Source organism: Thermobia domestica, chromosome 1 (assembly GCF_964235325.1).
Source record: "Thermobia domestica chromosome 1, izTheDome1.hap1.1, whole genome shotgun sequence".
In the NCBI taxonomy this organism is placed as follows: domain Eukaryota; kingdom Metazoa; phylum Arthropoda; class Insecta; order Zygentoma; family Lepismatidae; genus Thermobia; species Thermobia domestica.
The window spans coordinates 338,807,812-338,830,829 of record NC_137454.1 but is presented as its reverse complement, the minus strand read 5'-3'; the positions used below and the strand labels follow the sequence as shown (position 1 = coordinate 338,830,829).

Below are 23,018 nucleotides of genomic sequence, written 5' to 3'. Positions count from 1 at the left end.
TTTCAAGCATTGGCGATCGGGAAGCATAAAACATTGATGTGATCCCGGAACAATCTTCTTACAAACATTGCAAAAGATCTCATTACAATCATGAAGTCGTTGTCCAGTATGCACAAAGGAATATACTCTGTAGCATCTAGTACATTGCTTCACCATTTTGCATACAGGTTCTCCTTGATGATATACAATATTACGATGATTGTTAAAACATTGTTCGCCGTAAAATTGACGATTGCAGTCGTTGCACAGCACTAGCGTTTGGTTCTTGTCGCATAGTGGTCTCTGTAAGCATTTGGAGCACGTTACAGGACAATTTTTCACATGTCTGTTACGCTCACTGTATTTTTTATGGCACGCTTCACAGTAGAAATTGGTTGCAAAACAAGCAGTTAAAGATTGGATGATGTCAAAATGGCCAGCCAAACAAATCAAATTTATGGGAGTGCGATTTTCGTCATTGGGCCCCTCGTACATGATATCACGGCCTGTGAAACTGGTGTACACAGTAATTTTATATTCTTTGAGGTATGACTGGAATTGTCGTATTTCATTTACACTGGCACCATGATCCAAATTCACTCCTGCATTTGCACATAACGCATTCACTTCATCGTCCACAATACATTTCGATTGACGTTGATATTGCCAATATCGTTGCATATCTACATTCTTGTATGCCTTCAGGCCAATAGCAATAACAAGGGCGTACGCCAGGCACCTTGAATCTTGATTTTTTACACGTACAATCCCTCGCTTGCTACGTAACAATTCTTCGTTCTCCAGTACTCCTTGCCGCAAACCGCCGCCATAGCCACGTGGAATATCCACACGATGGAAATGAACGGTGAATGGCTCGTGCAGGAGAAATGCATTGTTACTTTGTAACACTCTTTCAAAGGAGGCCCACATCGTTTCCAGTGTCAAGTTTCGTGCTTGGCGAAAACTCACCCAAAACGGTTTATTCGTGTTGCGTGGGGATATTACCGATAAACCAACCATCGCCTCATCGTCGACATTGGCTAACAAATGGTCCAGCATTGCTTGGAAACTGTTATGTACATACTGTATGATATCGGTTCCTACGGGCGGTGCGTTGAATTGAATTTCGAGCATTCTGCCCTCGATGTTAAATCGTCTATAATGACGAGTGATTTCATTGCGAACAGTAAAACCCGATTCGGCCATGGTTAATAAAAGGAGAAAACAAACAAACAGGTACGGTAAAACAAATATGTAATGTGGGGAAAAAGGAATTATGCAGCGTGAATTTACTACAAAAGAAAAGAAGAAAGAAAAATCTTAATTACCTGATAAACAGGAAATCATAACATTCATGATAAATTCTTAACTAAGCAATTCATGTAAAGGTCCTGAGTTTGATTCCCTGGCGGTGGCGTTCAGAATCTCATTATGAAAGCACATGTACTAGAAATCAAAGTTTTTTTTAAAAAAATAATTATGTTACTGAAATGAGTGTTTTATTGCTGTCAAACTCGAGACCATTACATCAGCATGTAACTGACCTACCATTCTATAGTGATAAAAAGAATGCATGAAATGAATGTTTCATCAGTACTGAGATGTGACAAAGTACGCGTCAGCATTTTTTTTCCCCACTCACAACGACCTTTAAATGATGCGTTTGCAAGTTGAAGAGACTCATCGAACATTAACGATACCCATGCGTAATTGTCGAAACAAAATCTGTATAGCGTATTTTTTTTATTATTATTGTGACTAAGCGGTTAGCGTACATGGTTCGGACGTGGAAGGTCCTGGTTCAAGCCTCGGTGAGTTTGCTTTCCACGTCGGTGCATGTCAAGCCTATTCTGTAATTTAATATTCTCACACGTTATCATACATTCTTTTCAAAACTAAGCTAAATGGTTGACGTACACACCTCATAATACATAAACGTACATAAATCGTCTATAATGACGAGTGATTTCATTACAAACAGTAAAACCCGATTCGATCATGGTTAAAAATGAAAACAACAAACAGGTACGGTAAAACAAATATGTAATGGGAAAAAAAAGGAATTGAGCAGCGTGAATTTGAGTTGATTTTTTGATCTTTTAGTTTAGCGTCCCTTTCAGCAGCGAGGCTATATGAGACGCGGACCTACTGATTAACGTGGAATCCGAACCACATGAGCTCCCGCCGGGAATCGAACCCGGGCTTCCGACGCCAAAGGTACGTATGCTAACCGCTTAGCCCAGGAAATCATAACATTCATGATAAATTCTTAACTAAGCAATTCATGGAAAGGTCCTGAGTTTGATTCCTGGCGGTGACGTTCAGAATCTCATTATGAAAGCACGCGTACTAGAAATCAAAGTTTTTTTTAAAAAATAATTATGTTACTGAAATGAGTGTTTTATTGCTGTCAAACTCGAGACCATTACATCACAATGTAACTGACCTGCCATTCTATAGTGATAAAAAAAGAATGCATGAATGAATGTTTCAACAGTACTGAGATGTGATAAAATACGTGTAAGCATTTTTTTCTACTCACAACGACCTTTAAATGATGCGTTTGCAAGTTGAAGAGATTCACCGAACATTAACGTTACACATACGTAATTGTCAAAACAAAATCTGTATAGCGTAAATCTTTTAACCACATATTCATACACTCGTGGCTAAGTGGTTAGCGTACATGCTTCTAACGTGGAAGGTCCTGGTTCAATCCTCGGGGGGGTTTGCTTTCCACATCGGAGCGTTGTCAAGCCTTTTCTGAAATTTAATATTCTCATGCGTTATCATACATTCTTTTCAAAACTAAGCTAAATGGTTGACGTACACACCTCTGGCCCAGGTTCAATCTCGGGCGGTTGCTCGAATATCACGTTAAGCTGAAGGGGACGCTAATGCTTTCAAAGGGTATCGAACCATATTATTCTCAGGCATAGTTTCTGAAATTTTGTAATGTATTCTTTTCAAAACTAAGCACACACATTTTTAGCCATGGTTCAATTCCCGACGGGTGCTCGCTAAAGGGACGCTAAACCATATCATTTATCGTGCTTACTTCTAATGTGTGGGGGTTCCTGATTCGTACTCCCACTTTCCCATTCCACTAATTTCTTCATAGTCTAAATATTTCGTACTAAAAGTAAAACAGTGTATTCGTGATCCGCCCACAAATATAAAATAAAAATGATTTTCGAATCTTGTGTGAAAAATAAAATCTCACTGAACTTACCTCAAATTCAATGAACAAAAAGTCGGTGCAGTAAAGCTTCTTAAATGAAGACACTTTTCAAGAACAGACCTTCTCACACGATAGTTGAGAGCGGTGTAAGATTTGAAAAATGAAATTTAGATTTTTATTTAGGTCGCTGCGAAAACGACGTCACCGTCAGCCAATCAGAAACGAGGAAATTTATAAAATGATGTCATAACGAACCAATCAAAACGCTCGCTGCTTTTGTCATGAATCACGAACCAAAACGATGTGTAACAATCGATCGTGACGTTATTCACGTTTCTCAATAGTATCGCAATTCCGATCCCAAATGATTTCTACATGTCACTACTTGTCGTAACTGTGACGACATTTCATTTTCCTCATATTCCATACGAGAATGTCAATGTTTGCTTTTTTTTCATGAATCATGCTGACACGTTCGTAGTAAAACAAAAGTAATGCGATCCGCTGACGTTTGCATTTTTTCAATCATATGTGCTTCTATGTCGTCACACAAAGAAGTCTATCAGCATTTTATTTTAATCCACGTTACACTGTCAGATTTATTTTCTTAAAGTATATGTGTATCCTTTTCAAGGACCATGGTTCGAAACCCACCAAGCATGATTAAATCCGAATTCATTCATAGCTAAGCTGTTAGGATACACATCTTTGGTTTGAAAGACCTGAGTTCGATTCCTGGAGAAACATTTCTTACGATTTTTCTAAAACTTGGTTTTAATTTCTAGTTCGAAAATTTTAAAAGTTTAGTTCGATAAAAAGTTTGATTTGAGAAGTGTTACACTGTCAGATTTATTTTCTTAAAGTATATGTGTATCCTTTTCAAGGACCATGGTTCGAAACCCACCAAGATCGATTAAAACCGAATTTATTTAAGCGGTTAGCATACACATCTTTGGTTTGAAATACCTGAGTTCGATTCCTGAAAAAAACATTTCTTAGGATTTTTTCTTAAACTTGGTTTAAATTTCTAGTTCGAAAATTTTAAAAGTTTAGTTCGATAAAAAGTTTGATTTGAAAATTTTTAGATGTGATTTACATCTTTAGTTCGAAACTTTTGTTTTTAAAAATGTTTTAGTTCGACAAAATTTTGTTTCAATTTTTTTAGTTCGAAATTTTTTTTGGGTTCGAAAATTTTTTGTTTGAAACTTTTTTTTGTTTCAAAATTTTTTAGTTCGAAATTTTTTTTGGGTTCGAAAATTTTTTGTTTGAAACTTTTTTTTGTTTCAAAATTTTTTAGTTCGAAATTTTTTTTGGGTTCGAAAATTTTTTGTTTGAAAATTTATTGTTTCAAAATTTTTTGTTTGAAAATTTTTGTTTAAAATTTTTTTTAGTTACAAAATTTTTTTTCGAAAAATTTTTTAGTTTAAAATTTCTTGTACTCTGCGGAACCGTTTCGAAAAGAATCGGAGCAGTTTAGGTAGAAAAAATCTGGCAACACTGTTTCCATTAATGAAGCGCTTACTGAGCAATAAATCGCTTAAACTCACAACAATGTGCTATAAGAAATCTACAAGCGACACCTCTCTTTCACCATTGTTACTTCCAGAGACATAGACTACTAATTCAAGGACAGGATCTCCATCAAGGTAAAAAAGCTGGTAATCATCTTATCTGTCAAAGAGAACGATAATATTTAAGGTAAACTTCAGTACAATATCATGATACCAAAAAAAAAGGGTTATTTAAGGAGGAGGTTGAGCCCTCCATGGGAACTTTACGCATAACCATAAAAGGGAACAAAATTCTAAAATACAGGTCTAGGGTGATCACCGACATATCGCTCTATATTTCACTCATGGGGTGTGTGGCGGGTCTAAGAGCATGTGACCTCTGTCGGCCAATCAGCATCGAGGTACCAAAGGACTCATCTTACCCATAAAAAGGGAACGAATTTTAAAAATCCCAGGGCTTAAGATCATGTGATCTCTATCATCGTGGTACCAAAGGATTCATCTTACCCGTAAAAGGGAACGAATTTTCAAATATCGCAGGGTCTAAGATCATGTGACATTTGTCAACCAATCATAAACACTCATCTTACCCGTAAAAGGGAACAAATTTCAAAAATCCCTGGTGAGGGATTTCCCCGCAGGGTGACTCATGACGTCATACCACGTGACCTGGAAAGTTTGAATTTCCCGCGTGGGCGGGGCCTAACGTCACGTGACCTCTCTCAGCCAATCAGAATCGAGGTACCAAAGCATTCATCTTAGCCGTAAAAGGGAACGAAGTTCAAAAATCCTGGTCATAAAAGAGAGTGAGGATGAGTCATTCGCGCCAACGCCTACCACTACTACTGCGTTCCGTAAATTTACGAAGTCGCTTTTTTAATCCTCAATCAATCCGACACACACACACACACACACACACACACATATATATATATATATATATATATATATCCTGGCAGGTTATGTTTTCGGGCATGTATTTGCTGTCATGTTGGTTGTCCAACTATCAGACATACAGTGAAACTATTCTGCTACTGGAAAAAGCTATAATTTCTTATGTATCTAACCTCCAATTATTACAGTCGCTGACTGTACATGCACATTTACGACGAGAGAAGCAATTTGTGTGTGTTGCGCATGCGCAATGCTGAGGTGTAGTGTTATTTTCATACTAGATTGGTACCAGGGGTGTGTCTCCAAGAGCGACCAAAGCGGATTAGGTCTATATTGACATTACGTTATAATCCTATGATTTTTAACCCTCTTTTAAGTCACGGTCTTTTGAGATTATGATTGGAGTTTCGAACCTCCTTCCAAGATATATTGACTTAAATATGTTTTCGTATACTTTATTTTACAGAAACTTGATCGTAACATGCATAATAAATTACTACTTTGCCTTCTAATACTACAGTGCCAGCAAAAAAATCTTTACATTGTGAAACAAATCAGAAATCATTACAAATTAATAATATTGAAGTATTTTATTGTGGCTAATACTTTACAATTAGTATTTTGTCATATCGCCTTTACATTTTATCACCTTCTGCAGTCGTTTAGGCATTGATTCAGCCAGACTGGCAAAGTATGTAGAGTCCATGGTTATCCATAGTGTTTTGATCGTTTCCTTGAGATCCTTGATGTTGTTTGGTCGTGTCTCTTGAATCTTGTTTTTCATGACGTTCCAGGCGTTTTCGATTGGATTAATGTCAGGAGAATTACCTGGCCACTCTAACAGAGGAATATTATGGACACTGAGAAACTTTTGCACGGCCTTAGACATATGGGCCAGGGCCTCATCATGCATAAAATAATTACACTCATGAATGTCCCAAAAAGGAAGTAAATGTTCTTCCAAAACATTAATATAATTGCTTAATTTCATGGTTTCATCCTTGGGAAGAAAATACAATCCTCCTCTGCCCTTGTTACCACTGAATGCCTCCCTCATATTCATACTATCAGGGTATTTAACGGTCTTAACTGTAAATTTCGGGTCAAACCGTGAAGCAGTACTCGGACGGCGTACCATCTTAGATCCATCCCGGATCAAGTGCTCTCATCAATAAAGATCGCTTTTCTCCACTTTTCAGGTGTCCAATCTTGATATTTCTTAAAGAATTCGGGGCCTTTTTCTCTTCATTGCTGCTGTGAAAAGGGGTTTCTTCGCAGCACGGCGACTTGCCAAGCTCAGATCCTTTTCCAGACGGTGACGAACTGTCCTAGTTGCGGCATTCTGGAGGAGTTCAGGATACTTGTTTTTCAATTCTACAGATGTTATGAACGGATTTGACATTACTTCACGCTTTAGAAATTTATCAGTTCTTGGTGAAGTCTTTCTAGTTGCACCGGAGCCGGACTTCCCACATGGTACAGTTCCAGGAGGAAATGACGCCGCTGAACGCTTTAGCTGGTAAATTGTTTCTCTTGACACTCCAAGATCCCTGGATACAGCGATTACCGAATCACCTATCTCCAGAAGAGTTAAGGCCCGGGATTTATCTGCCATTGTTAGCTTTTTACGACCCATTGTGTGTAATCAGAACAAAGTTATAAGACCACTTACTTTCAAGAACTTAAACTAAAATCTAGCTGCACAGAGCAAAGAAAGAACTATCTCGCCGTACAACGCTATGAGGCACACTGAGGTTCTGATGGGTGAGGGAAGATTGCAAGTGGCGCGCTAATCACTGACGTCATCATCAGGACCCTCTCATATTTTTATGGCGAGGGCGGCGCTTGTCCCCGTTTTTGCATGTAAAGGTTTTTTTTTTTTGCCAAACAATGTAAAGATTTTTTTTTACCGGCACTGTATTTAACAAACACTGTAATCTAGCCCAACCTGTGTACTACCTTCGATTAAATTTCTTACCTTTCCTCTTATCTTCACGTACCTTCTGAAACACATGAAGAAGTCTGTTATAATTGCTTAACACAGACTTCTTGATAATCGTTATAATTTTTCCAAATAAATATAATTATTATTATTTATATGTTATACTGTCGTTAGTAAATAAACTAAATTAGAATAGACGCCCGTGATATATATACACTCCATGGTGTGTGGATGGAAATTTGTATGTCAAACGTGAAATTTTAAGGCATGTGAAGGAAAAACGCTTCCGTAGAAATTGGCAACACTGGCACGGAGAAAACAAGAGAAAATCGATGAGCATAGTCATAGAAACCATAAACACATTGGACAATTTAATTTGAAAAGTGCTTTTACGAAGTGTACATAAAACAATTTTTCATCTGTGACCTATAGGATATATCCCTAATTACTTATTTCTTTAACCGCTGGTGTTTTTGTAGAAGAAAGGAAAATATACCACGTGAGTTTTTAAGTTTTTAATTTACAATGTAAGACCTACCGAAATGTGTTCTTTATAAATGTGTCTTTTCATGCAAAATACTGAATTTTATCTCTAAGTGCCGTATGCATAGTTATTTTGCGGGTTACTTACGGGACGTTTGATAATTTGCGTTGCAGAGTTCTCCCACAATGTCAAAAAAACCCGCAACCTCTTCGTAAGTCAAGGGGATGGCTGGGGTGCTTCAACGCACCCTTTGCTAGCCCGTATCAGTTCCTGTTGTTGTATAAAATGTATTATGCTCTGTGCTAGCCAATTATTTGAATATAATAATGAGTGTATCGAATTCGTTGAGCTGATTTCCGCTATAATAAATAACATATTTTGATGGTAAAAAATTTGAAAATAAAGAAGGTTACAGAATATTATGCTTTTCACTAGTACAAATATTAACAAAAAGTGGACTGACTAATAAATGCTATCTGAAAATAAATAAACCAGTGATACTTGGCGTTGCAATATTGGAAGTAGATTTTAGATTAGATTGTAGCGTGCAGTTTTACTATACGGATCCATAGTGTAAGTAGTAAGAACGGGTTAGAAACCCCTTCGGAACATATCCTATCGTGCACAATGTGGATTTCCAGTATTTTCGTTACAAATATATTTCGTCTCCAGTATATTGAAATTCTCCACCCCCCCACACACACACATACAAAAAAAAAGTATCATCACTGATGGGGAAAATTGATTCAACAGTTATGCATATTTTTCGTGAAAATGTTATTCTAATGTCTTTTACATCGTTTTCCCTGTTGGCGTTTGCGCGCGTTTCCCAGTTAGCATAGGTAAAGTTGAGGACCGCTACCATCCATTTTTTACACTTATGATCTAACGTGTTCTGCATTCATAGTTTCTTACCTGTCCAGCAGCTGTGTACACAGTTATAATATGCTTGCAAACTTATAAACAATAAGTGCAAACAATCTCCCATGAATATGTGCTAAGTGGCTACTACAACATATTCCAAGCACGGCACAATTTGAGTATTTTGTCCGCGGAAGCAGGCACATTAGTTAAGATAGTTGTGCGTAAGAAAAGACAAGTGCGGAAAATATCAATCTCCTGTTTTGCGCTGCAATTTCTCAAATTACGTTCGTTACCATCTATTACAGATTGGTGCATATTTTTTTGTACTAATTTGTTTCATTTCGCGATCAAACGGTTCTACCACATTTTGACATTTCCATACATTTTCAGGTTTGGGATAGAGCTTTTCTTTTAGCAGAGTATGCACTAAATAAAGAGCTCCATTAGTACTTGCAGATTGATTTTAGGATGGCTCAGTATAAGTACAGTGTGGACTATGGCATAAACACTACTGTGCACAAAACACGAACCAATTTGTGCCAGGGAGCCACTAAAGAGTACGAATGCTATGTAACCGAGATAGGGAAGGAGCGCAACAGGAGGACCCGAGCAATAGCGAGCGTGTGCATCAGAGGGAGCAGGCGCGTCAGCGAAGGGGATATACGCATAAGAGAGGATAATGGATGAGCACACTTAGGCATACAATACTTTCATTATCACTAAAAAAATCATTTCAACATGCTGTAATAGATGGTAATTACTTATATTCACTCATTCCTTCACGGAATATGTTTCGCATCGTATTTTACTTATAAATTTTCTAATTGGTAGAACCGTCTGCTCGAGTGAACCCTTAATTAGTTTGCACGTATACCCACCATCAAAAATTGGCCTGTTCTCTACGGACGCTTCTCGGCTATAGCCCTCCAGCTTCACCTTGACATAAACCGTAACAGATGCTAAAATAGCTTGTAATAAGCAACTTGCGAAGTTTGAGACGTGTCGCTTTAACTATATATAGCTAAGTATATATGTTTTATAAAATTATACGCAATTCGTTCACAACACTCTTGGAGCTAGATAATAAGTTTTACGCTGTTAGCATGAACGTTGCCAAGAAAATATTGTACTTATAGACATAAGTTTTGTGCCCCATTAAGGTTAACCTGTACCAGAAAATTGTTTAGAATATACATTCTCGACAATACTATAAGGTGATTTTGAAAAAAAAAAAAAAAAAAAACGCATTTGTAATTTATTTCTAGTTGTATTTCTAATAATAATAAAAAGAAAATAATCCTAACACGCACTGTTTATTTTTCTGCTTTTATATCTCAAGAACAAACTTCTAAACTTTTATTTTATTTTATTGTAATGGTATACATTAAATCTACAAGTAGCTGTTTACGAATACGATGTTAATGCTTTATCATAGAGGAATTGAGCTTCGCAGTTGTATCTTCAGGTGTTTTTTGGCAATATTTTAGCCTCGCCCGAGATGTAGCGAGACCAACCAGCCCTCAGTGTTAACCATACGTCAGGGATCACTTTGGCAATTTTATGCATTGCACAGTCAAGGGGAAGCTTGAGGTATCCCACATGTACGATACGTCTAGGGAACTTCTACGTGGTCCACTATACATATGGCCCATAATCTTCCAAACTGTAGTGCACCAAAGGTAAACCAGCATCAAATAAGATAAGGTTGTGAGCAGAGATATAGGAACCGGTACACGTGAAGAATTTAGTTTTAATTTAAAAAATCTTAGTGATGCATACATAAGACAATTTTGCATCTGCGACCTATGTGATGTATCTCTGAGCGTTATTCTTTTAAACCGTTAGTATTTTGTAGAAGAAAATATACCAACGTAAGTTCATAAAATCTTAAATTCAGCATGTGTATACATGAATTTAAATATATTTACGAGGGCCATTGCAAAATCATGGCAATTATTTTTTTCTCTAAAATGGTAAACGATTCAAAAATTCTGAAATATGCAAATGGAAGGTTAGTTCATATGCAAACACTACATGTAGGGAGATAGATAAACACACACACACCTCTATAGGGATATAGCACAAGGAAAAAAGACGAAAAAAATTCATTTTCCAAATTTGCTTCCGTCAATTGCAAATGTAGCTATACGATAGTACATTACAAATTATGTTCACTCCATGGCATCAGTAGTTTCCAGAAGAAACCACAAGATAGCAGGAACTCTAAGATGTCACAGGTACTTATTGCTGCCCTGTGCTTTAATGTAATGTTGCAATTGAGAGTAAAACACGTTTGAAACGACAAGAGTTTTTTGTCTTTTTTCTCGTGTTATATCTTTATGGTAGTGTGTAGGTAGTGACTGCGCCAGTAATGGGCCAGGTTAAACCACATAAGAAGTTTTAATGAAATATATTAGGAATTAGTCAAGACACCGAACTTATAAAATGATTTTCCGGCACTCTCGATTTATGCAAAACGAAGCAACAAGAACCATTTTAGATAAGTGTTTCATATTTGAGTAACAAAAATATATTTGTGGATAGACTGATAATGGGCTATGCATTTTCTTAAAAATCCAGTGGTGGGCCACTTATGATATTATGACGCTCTGCTTTAATTTGAAAGGGAAATAAGCGTAAACTACCATATCTTTCGAGGAAACATGTCTAAGTAAACTTACTGAACCATTAGAACATTTTCCCAGCCCAGTAATCATTCTAAGAAAGAATGGCGAGGCATGGCCCATCACTAGATCAAGTGATTCTGTAGTTGGCCACCAACGGGAACATTTTTAAATGCATCTTTGCAAAGAACACACACATCATCGACACGAAATTTTATTTTTCTTTGCAAGACCACATCAACTCTATAGGCTTCAATTCCCAATGTGCCACAGGGAGCCACAAAAGTTTGATTGTTTTGTTTTCAGCATTTCGCACAACTGGTTCTAGAAGACGTTCCTGTTCGTTGAAATAAGGCCTGCTGATATTCAATAGCACACTTTTGTGAAGTTCACTGAAAGTTTGAACGTAGTACGGAAGAGGAACTTGATTTTTCTCAGCCATTTAATTATGTCGTCTCTTTTCCATCGCATAGTTGGATTTCGAGTTTCGGGGTTTAGCATAGTATGATATGGTGCTTGATCTAAAACCATGACTGATTTGTCCGGCAGAAGCTGAATAATGCGTTGAAACCATTGTGTATAGTGCTTGGCGTTTATCTCGGAATGGTAATCTTGAGTTCTCTTTTTTCCAGCAAAACAAACTTCGACTCCATCAAGAAATTCCTCCTCGTTGCCAATATGCAGCATAACTGTTCTCTTCCCAGAACCGGAAGGAGTACGAATGCCCCCTCTCTAACCCGAAACCTTTTGAACAGCACTCCGGTAGTAGTCATACACTGGTGTGTCCTCTTCTGGCAAAATTTGCTCTTGCCATCCATACTTGGCAGAATGATTCGCACCGCACCAACACTCATCGGTGTAAAAGATACTAAAATTATTACGTCTGTAAAATTTCAACAATCGTAGAAACTGATCCCTTTGCCAAGCAATCTTATCACTTTCCATTAGAACTGGTTTCTTGTTAAACTTTTTATACTGAAATCCCAGATTTCGCAACACACTCCACAACGAAGTTTCACTTATTTCTGGAGCATCAGTAAAGTCCTTTCTTATCTGTTCCAAGGGTTTCTTTACTATTGGATACTCTTTTCGCACATAAAATTCGTGGAGTTTACGGCGAATACACCCTTGAAGGAACTCATGTATAACCAACTTGTTTGACGGTGAATCTGTTTTTTTCGGGGATTCTAGGACACTATTATTGCAAAACTAACCTGAAACACGCTTCACAGTTTTTTCAGACACCCTTAATCATTCGGCAGTTCTTTTGACGGATTGAGAGAACGAAAATTGTGGAGCGTTGTTTTGTTTCTCCAAATCAAAAAAATGATCTTGCAGTTATTATAAACTGTTTCTCGAAACTTCGAAAATGATGCTTTTCCATTGTTTATATTACAACCTAACCAAAAACACACACACACAAAAATAAAAAAACACCCGAGAAAAAGCAACGACACGAGAACAAACACAGCCACAATTTCTGTTTCCCGCGCGGCTCGCAACGCTGACTCATCTAGTTCCATGCGGCAACTCCGCAACAGCTGAGTGGTAACTGATCGTAAAAAATATGACTATTTTCATATTGTAAGTTAGGACCTTTTGACTGTATCTGAACTAAAACTGTATACGTTGTTGATATTGCCATTCAAAGTAGCGTACTTCAGTGCATTCCGTTCTTCGCTAATTGAGTTACGGGCAGAGATTGGTACATGTAACAAAATAACTTATTGTAAATTAACTATAAAACTAATTTTAAAAATACTACTGCACGTTTGTTTAGTATACTTTCGTTCATATTCAGTAAAAAATTCATTCTTGTATTGCAAAAAATAACAGATATTTCTCTTTAAACTGCAAGGAAACCAATTTATTGCAAAAAATTACATTTTTAAATACATTTTTTGTTTTATAACCTAAATTATTAAACGGAGAGTTGCAAGCAAATAGCGTGTTAAAGTAAATACTTCAGTGAGTAAAATGGTGCATATCTCGTGTCTCCACCTTAACTGGGCTCGAAGATACAGTTGTTTGAACCCAGGGGTCTATAACGCTGAAATGGAGAGTAGTTATACATAGTTAGTACGTAAGTCGACCTATGATTTTACCAGTTTCCTTTCTTTGAAATGCGCATGTTAAAGGAGGAAAGGCATTTATATTTTTCGCAAAGAATAATGCCTGCAGTCTGAAATGCATTTTTCTACATACTCTCCACCTTGGGCTAAACTGTTTTTTCTACTATGATTTAATGCGTAGCGTAAGGGAAATATGGAAGTATGCCTTTTTCATAGAACTACTCTTCTCGTCCGAAGAAAACATATTTTGGTTAGTATCAATGTATACTGTAAATAAATTATATAATAGTTTAATTATATTAATTGCTATTTCTTATAAAGGGTACGATAATTTTCAAGTTCTCAATTGTTCCTAAATTATATCTACGAACACACACTTAAAAAGGAATTCTTTTTTTTTTTTTTTACCAGGAATGTCTTTGAGTAGCTTCGGTCTTGTTACTCGCAAGAACTTCAATCACAATAGACTAGTGGTAGAGTGCTTCCTTCGCTTCATGTGGTCCTTGGTTCATGGACAAATACTGTGTGGGTGGATGTTCTCGGTGTTCCTCGTTTTCTCCTACCTTCTTCATTGTTGAATTTTATTAATTCTCATCACCACTGTCTCCTGTAACCTCTGAGCATTATCATGAAACTTAGAACGGTAAATTTTATTTCGCAACAAGTTGCTAGCATTTCTCGTGCTGAAATTATTACCATGTAGTAGATCAGACTTTGACCTTGATCTAGATATAAATTACTTGCTGTTATTCTAAAATTTCTTGGCACTGATAAACGTTTCTCTAAAGATTAGATCTATGTCGGTGCCAACTTAGTCTAATTTCATTCAACCCCACGCTCACGACACATCAATCCGAGATCAAGCTCACAACATCGTTTAGACATCACGCTCACTCGACCTGACCCTGCATCACCAATCTGGTGCTCACTCCACAAAAATCCAACTTCACGTCCACTTAACCTCATGGTCACATATTCACTGGAAATCGTGCGTCTCGAACTCAAGATCATTCCTTGAAGTTTCATTGAGAATGGTAATGAGCTATATTGTTCCAAATCGATTCAGAATTTAAAGAATGGATTCCATCTCTAGATTGCTCTACTACAAATGGAAGGGGTAAAATTCACCACCAGTTCCGTTTTGAGTATTGTTCTTCATAAAACACAAACGGTAATAGATAGTTATTTGAGGTGCATTCAAAGTTCTAAGAGATGCCGTCTCAAATTTCCGGTTTCATCTCTGATTATCATAGTGAAAGGTTGGTAAATGGTGAGAAGCCATTTTGAATATGGATTCAGATTGCAAGAAAAGGTTCCATCCGTGACTTATTGCAACTGGAAGTGTTGGAAATATTTTTCTCTTTTCAGTTTCAATATTAATCTTCATAGAGCAATAGTAGTACGAGACAGGTAATTGGCCTTTGTTGCTGAATTCACACCGAAAGTGGTGAAAATCCTCTAGCATCTGCACTTTAAATTTTGATATCTATAAACCAAAAACAGTAAGAAATAGAGAGAAATTGCCTTTCGATGTGAATTCACCCTCCTAAGAATAAGTTTAACTTCAACCTTTATCCCTGTATTTAAACTGGAAGTGTTGGATATTGCGGTTTCCGGTTTTAACACAGGTCGCCATAGTGAGTATTCTATTTTGCAATACTACATATTTAGAACAAATGAGATAAATGTGGAACCTTCGAAAGCACCAGTTTGCCCTGACATGTTACTCTATTGTTCTAGAGAAGTCAATCCCTGCAGATAAAAGGGGTAGAAGTGGTGGAATGTGTAGGTGGTTTTCTATTTTCCTTGTGTTTTAGAATGACAATGTATGAACATATCGGCGTGTTTCTTAGGCAACTTCTGGAAAATTCCCATGGCAGTACCAACAAACCTTGGTAGTAACTAATAGTTCAAGCTTCCAATATATAGCAAAACTAGGATGTAATCACTAAACTTGTAGGAAGTCGGATGATTCAAATATAGCAAACAGGCATTTAAAATTCATCTACACACAAAGAAATGATAAATATCAAACTTGATTGACGTTACGATGAAACTCTATGCATGGTGTATTTCTTGGGAAACCGGATTTTAAATCTCAGTGATATTTCTAACAGAAGAAGCGCTTTAATCTTAGTGGACACAGGAGGCAGTTTTGTTTTCTTTGCGTATATTAGAAGTCTCTTTCGTAAAAAGCTTCAAAGTACTGAAAGAAAACTCCACCTTCATAGTAGGAGTGAGTGAGTAGTATGACCAATGGCGTATTTAAGGGGGGCTTCTGGGCTTAAGCCCTCCCGAAGTTTTATTTATTATTTTAAAGTAAATGAAATATCTTGCAGAATTTTCACATTTCCAGGAATAAAGTCAGCAAAGTCCTCCACCCCCCGAAACAAAATCTTAAATACACCAGTGAGTATGACATGTTTTTAATCTAGTACCTACATCCTACATAATTATTTGTTCGCGATTGAAATCGGTGAAGGTTTAACGAGTAAAAAGGCAGTTGATTTCCGCAGCTTCTTTTTTTTTAATATAAAAGAAAAATTAAATTAAAAGTTTCAGTTTAATGTCTCAATTATGCCCTTTAGGTAAAAGGAGACGGAAGTAATATAATAAAATATTTTTCTTCAATAACGTTTTCCAAAATTATTATTTTTTTTTCCTGGTCACTCACTATGCACCGGAGACCCAAGCTCTACTGAACGCCGAGCCCAGAGAAGAGAATTAATTCATCAACTTTTATGAAATCGTTTTAACGATAACGTTCCTTAAAAAATACCCGGTTTTGAAAAAAAATTGCATGTTATTTCCTTCACGCTTGTCAATGAGGTTTGCTACTCATACTTGATATCACTCAAGGGAAAGGGTACAAAATCACTCCAATAATAAATTCATAGTAACTCACATTATTGTTATTATTATTATTATTATTATTATTATTATTATTATTTGGAGGGTAAGAAATTAGTGATGTTGGTTGGGATTGAAATTGGTACATCTTGCATTCCCGTCTCATATAGAATCGGAGCAAAAATACAACGCTAACTTCAATCAAAAACAAAAAATTACGAATCCTATTTGGTTCATCCTCCCACCTTCTTCATTCCACCATTTCATTCATCTCTCATCATCACCGTCTCCTTTAGCCTACCGGCATAACCGTGGGACGTAAAACTCAAAGATTTCATTTTTTTTTCCTATTTGGTTCATCACTTTTCTTTACTATACTTCATAAAGGTTAAGTCTTCCATAACGTTAAAATAATCATAACAACAAGGATTATAGGAATGATCGAAAAGATTGCGATTTTAAAAAAGAATTTAAGGAATGATCCAAAAATTGTATCAAAAGATTGCGATCTCGTCCAATAATTAATTTTTGGATCAAGGGTCACAAAAGTTTGGAACCCCTCCTAAATCGGGTTTTCGTGTTTTTTACCGAATAAGCACACCATACTGAGTTTAGTGATAGTTTGGTTTTGGCTACATTATAAACTATGTAGTTCTCCAGATAAGGCGTACAAGAAAATGTTTGATTGTATGAAATAGATTGAACTTTGTGGATCAGGGGCCACAAAATTTTTGAAAGGTCCCTAAATCGAGCTTTCACGGTTTTTTTTTTTTTTAACGGAAGAAGCATATCATATTGAATAAATTGTTAGTTTTGGTTTGGCTAAACTATTTGTAGTTCTCAAAAATGAGGCGTACAAGAAAATATTTGATTGGATGGAATGTATTGAATTTTTTGGATCAGGGGCACAAAATTTTTGAATGGTCCTTAAATCGAGTTTTCGTTTTTTTTTTTTTTTTTTTTACGGAATAAGCACATCATACTAAGTAAATTGTTGGATTTGGTTTGGCTACACTATATGTCGTTCCCGAGATATAAGGCCTACAAGAAAATTTTTGCCAGAAATATATTGGATCTTTTGATAAAAAATATCAGGGTAGGTCAATGTTATATCAATATCAATAATATAAAAATTCTTTATTAACAGACAAATTCTGACCAAAGCATATATTAACTAATGAATAATAGCGTTACAGTTTCGGCAAATTAACTTTGCCTTCATCAGACACATTATGAAATACAATTTCTAAGATTACAGCTTATATACTTCTTAATCTATACTAAGCTGTAATCTTAGAAATTGTATTTCATAATGTGTCTGATGAAGGCAAAGTTAATTTGCCGAAACTGTAACGCTATTATTTATTAGTTAATATTTATTAGTTTTGGTCAGAACTTGTATGTTAATTTATACAAAAAGTTCCAAAGCTAGAATGAGTGGTATTCAAAAATTCTTTATATAGCAGGGATTACTTTTAATGTACTTCCCCCCCACACATATTTCCGCGTTCTTTTATTGCGCGCTGTTTTAACACTAGAATGCCCGCACTTCCGACATACCTAGAATGCCCAGTGGAACAAAAATTTTCCACTTCTTTCGAGTCTATAGCAAATAAAATATATTTTTCAAAATCTTAATATTATATGCCTTAATCCACTAAAAGCTTTAACAGAGACGTATCACATTATTCTAGCATTGTTGTGAGGCAGCGGAAGTGGGGGAGGGGGAAGTAGGCTAGAGTGAAGAATATATGGAATTAAGTTCAAGTGCTTTTATTTTGTATGAAAATTTTACGTTACATCTGAACTATATGCCCCAGCGCATTTATTTTTTTGCTGCTCTTATTACAAAAAGTGTTTGCTAGGAATGATATTTTTTGAACTAATAAATGCGAGAAAACCTAACAAAAATTGAAAAAAAAGTTTTGTGAAAAGTGTTCATTTGAATTGCTACACCACCGTCCTCAAGGTGCAAACAGTATTATCAGTTTGCATGACATGCAACACATACAAATGTTCTCATTTCTTTTGCAGTACATTGTTTGCATACAACCTTGTTGCAAGACGTACACACATTGCATGATCGTCCACAACCCACTTTACACTTCTTGCGTACCTGACAACGCCTTTGTCTAGTTTCCGTAGAGCTGGAAAATGTTGATGTTCCCGGTGTCTGACTCTCCTCTCTATTCCTTCCTATCATGTACCTTTCTGCCAGTTTCTCTCCAAGTTGCAAAATGAATTTGCGACGTTCAATGACCTTTCCGGTGACCATCTTGAACAGCACCCAGGAATTAATTGCTGCCAGGTCCAGTAAGTTACAAAAAGTGTGTACAGGCCATCGTCGGCTGGTAGGCTTCACAGAATATTTGCGAGCCATCATGTCAACTGAATCTACACCACTCTTTGTCTTGTTGTAATACATAACAGTTTCAGGTTTCTTCTTGCCATCTCGTTGCAGTTCCACTTGTGGGTGCATTGTGCTCAGTACCATGACACTTTTGTTCGCTTTTGCCTGGTAAACCGTGGGGGAAGTTTGTCCATGTTGCAACACCTGTGTGTAATGTAAAGGAGCCTTTGATTTTTTCACAGAAACTGGAATCTCCCTGCGTGAACGATTCATAGTTTCTACTAGACTAGTAGAAGCAGAACGTAGTCTGTTAGCAAGTGCTACCGAAGTAAAGTAATTGTCACACGTGACATTTCCTCCTTTCTTCAAGAAGGGCTGAACTAGTTTCATCGCAACATATTCTGAAAGTCTTTCCCCTGCCGGACGAAACTCATCCTTGCTCAGGTAGGGGAAGGCGTTTATTACATATTTTGTATCATTGTCCACGGCTACCCAAAACTTTTGCCCATATTTATCGGGCTTGGACGGCATATACTGCGTGAAAGAACATCGCGCTTTCGACGGGAACAACTGTTCATCCACAGTTATGTCTTGGCCTGGTACATAGCACATCTGTGAATTCTTCACGAACTTATACCATATTTCTGAAATATGGCAAAATTTGTCTGTTTCCAATCTTGCGCGTCTCGTAGACTTGTCGTCGAATCGTAAGTACCTCAGAATCTCCAAGAACCTGTTCGTGGACATCGCCTTTTGGCAGAAGGGTACACCCCATTTCTGGGACCATAAGGAATGTACCTTGAAACCTTTTGTCCTTGTAGCACCATGAACTTACATTATTGCAATAAATGCTTCTAACTCATCCAGTGTCATCGACCAACTTTCCTCTCCAGTTTGTCTGCGTGCTTCTTTTTCTGTGTATGTTCGTATTCTATTCAACATAGGATCATCAATTATTAGGCGCCAAGAACTGGCAACACTGTCATCAGCAATGTGGCGTATCGCGTGTGATGTCGGATCTTGTTTTTCTTTCAGTACATTTTGCTTAGCAATCCTACCACTTGCAGGATTACCTGGACAACTACCTCCCAATGGGTACCATCTGGAGCAGTAATTGTCGTACCAATTTGTAAAATGGACTTTTCCCTTGCATTACACACACGCTGAACCGGAAGCACAGTTTCTGACATGTATTCGCTACCATCATCTGTCACAGAATCTGACATTTGTGTCCCATCAGAACACTTTCCCTCACCCACTTTTGCTACTTTTTTGGTCTGTTGCAACTCACCTTGTACATCACAGGCCCGTTTATGTGAGAAACAGGAGTCAGATATGTGGTCAGTGCATGATTCATGAGATAAACTGCTATCACTTGACGACACAGGAATGAAGTCCTCGTCACCGCTGAGGCTGCTGTCTGACAAACCTCCCGAATCTCCCTTCGATAGCTCACGAAACACTTGAAGCATCTTTTCCGTGCTTAGTCCTTTCTTTCGTGACATTTTCAAACACAAATGTCAAAAAACTTGTCAATTACAGAGCACAATCGACTGAAACTAACTGCACAACAATGACACGTCCAATGTAACATAAACTTCACTTCAATTATTTGCAGTAAAAATCAACGCGTCATTCCCATCGAAACTGGCTGCACAACTATGGCACGTGAAGCGAAGCTAATTACACAGCGCCTCTAGTGTGCAAAATTTGAAACACTACATAAAGCCTTTGTTTTCCTGGGTAGGCGGATGAGAGGAAGTGAACGAGGGATAGGTGGTGTTGAGAATGGGGGGGAGAACGCATTGAGGGGAGGGACAGGAATGCAAACAGAAGAGGGAAAATGAACGTCAGTCTAAAAAATGAGTGAATAAAATGTGCGTAATAATGTATTTCTCATATACCTAAGCATGGTGGAACAAAATTGTTCCTCGGGCATTCTAGGGGTATGTGGTAATATCTAAAAATCTATAATTCCTACGAAAGTAATTTTCTCGCAATCGCATCACTTTTTCAAAAGATTAAAAGTCACTGAATGTAATAAGAATCGTGCGGTAATTAATAGATAAGGACTGCAATGAAGATGATGATGGAACAAAAATGTTCCGTTGGGCATTCTAGTGTTAAATGTAACAAGGATTACAAAAAGGATCCTTATTTCTCCTAAAATGGCAGACACAAATCTTATTTATCTGTCATGACTGGATGAGATATTGAATGGTGACAAAAAATAGGCTAAATAATGCGATACGCAATAGATAAAAGGAAATGCGATGAAAATGTAAAAAAAGTCGCTCGCTTCTACAATGCACAGCATCAGTACTTTAAAATTCCTTGAAGCTGTTTTCGAGCAAATTACGAAAAAGTATTTAAAATAAAATAGAAATGGATGTACCAAATGGATAGGTAAAATTTCTAAATGGTTTACGTGCTCTTCCCGATAATTACAGAGAAATAGTGCTTACCCTGGCGGTATGTAACTGTACGTCAGAGATGTCGTTAGTCAATGAAAACTTGACCTACGAACTAGTGACCCACTCACCACCTACCATGACTCACGATTCACCGACCCAAGACACACCATGACCTACTCAGACCCATCATGACCCACTCTGACTCACTGACTCACTCTGCTCAGTGCATTGTACAGAGCTTCTTCTGAACACTGGTGAATTTGTCTATGATTTATTTTCAAGACCTCGATTTAACTTTTAGGTAAGTACATAGAAACAATTTTCATTTGTTTCTATGTACTTACCTAGAATGAGAACATCTAAGTGAAAAAAGAACCTCAGGCACTTTTGGATATTGTTATAATTGTAATAATAGCAATGGACCTTACTACTTGGCTCTCTAGACACAGCATGTGCGTTTTCTTTCGTTCTTTTTTTTTTTTTTTTTTTTTTGTTTGAAGAGCTAACTACTGGAAAAATATTTTTGAATCAATTCTAATATATGAATTATTTGTAGCTATATGTGCGTGATCATCACGACCAAATGTCAAAATATCATAGCCAAATGAAATGACTTTTGGTATATAGTTAGGCCCCAATTCCAACCTATCTTTTAATATTTCTTTAATTATAATATCCTAAGGTGGGAGTGGAGGTCCGAATTTTTGCGAAAAATTGAGTATCTCATGAGTGGGTCACGGTGAATCTGAGTGGGTCATGGTAGATGGTGGGTCGCAGTGGGCCACGTCATGTTAACCCATGACCCACTGTCCTACTCACAAATCTTGACCTATTGACGCATTCCATCTCTGCTGTACGCAGTACAGAAGTATTGATTATTTTTAATTGCTATTTATCAATTCTTCTTTATTTTGTATATATATATATATATATATATATATATATATATATATATATATATATATATATATATATATATAATTTAAAACAACAATATATTATACATATGTGAATACGTAATACGATCAATAAATGATAGTATTTATAATTCCTTTCACTTGTTTAAATTTTGATCTTCGGAAGCAATCATAATGAATAGTGTAATGTTTTGATTATGATTACAGGTACCTTTTATTGTCTTAATAAAATCACTGCCTAGGATTATCCTAAGCCAGCAAACTGAATTCGTATAGCGGAAAAATATATAAATAGAGAATCAAATGTTTAGTTTTGTATATAAATCTAAGATTATGAGAATGGAAACTATATTATATAGAAAGAGGTAAGTAAATTTCAACCTTATGAATCCAATGAATACCGATGGCAAACACATGATAAGCCAATTTTTTGTCCATTTTGTGCTTGTCGATCCTGTAGTTGTCATACTGAAAGTCTATATGGTAGTAAATGAAGTCTTAATTAAAAATTCCTTAGCTGTATAGATAGACCAATTTTCATTTTAACCGGCATACTAAAAGTATTTTAAATTTAATTCATAAGGTTGAAATTGATTTAGCTGTTCAACTGCACATCTTATGTTCGCCATTTTTTATAAAACTTACATATTTAATACTTTCATTCTCAATTTTAGTTTCTAAATCCTAAAATTTCAATTTTATATGCAGGAACGCCTGCAAGATTTTTTCCAATAGGGGTGGCAAAGGACCGATTCCAAGGGAAGGGGCAAAGACTGACACACAGGCACAGTCACGAATGCACACACATACTTTGATACACGCGTTCATATAATACATCATATAAGATGACATTTATTAACAATTGTCGTTATTAACTACAGTAAACAAACTATAATACAGTAGTATTAAATATAAGATGTATTAAATATTATATAG

General features: G+C 36.6%; 1 protein-coding gene across 2 annotated transcripts in view; it reads left to right on the top strand.

Moving 5' to 3' along the window:
- Positions 1 to 7,828: 7,828 nt before the first annotated feature.
- LOC145663234 (uncharacterized) overlaps positions 7,829 to 23,018 on the top strand; it is a 75,316-nt gene continuing 60,126 nt past the window's right edge. For both annotated transcript variants that reach the window (XM_081729615.1, XM_081729612.1), the window contains exon 1: positions 7,829 to 8,006. The gene's annotated coding sequence lies outside the window, so the exon portion shown is untranslated. The remainder of the gene's footprint in view (positions 8,007 to 23,018) is intronic.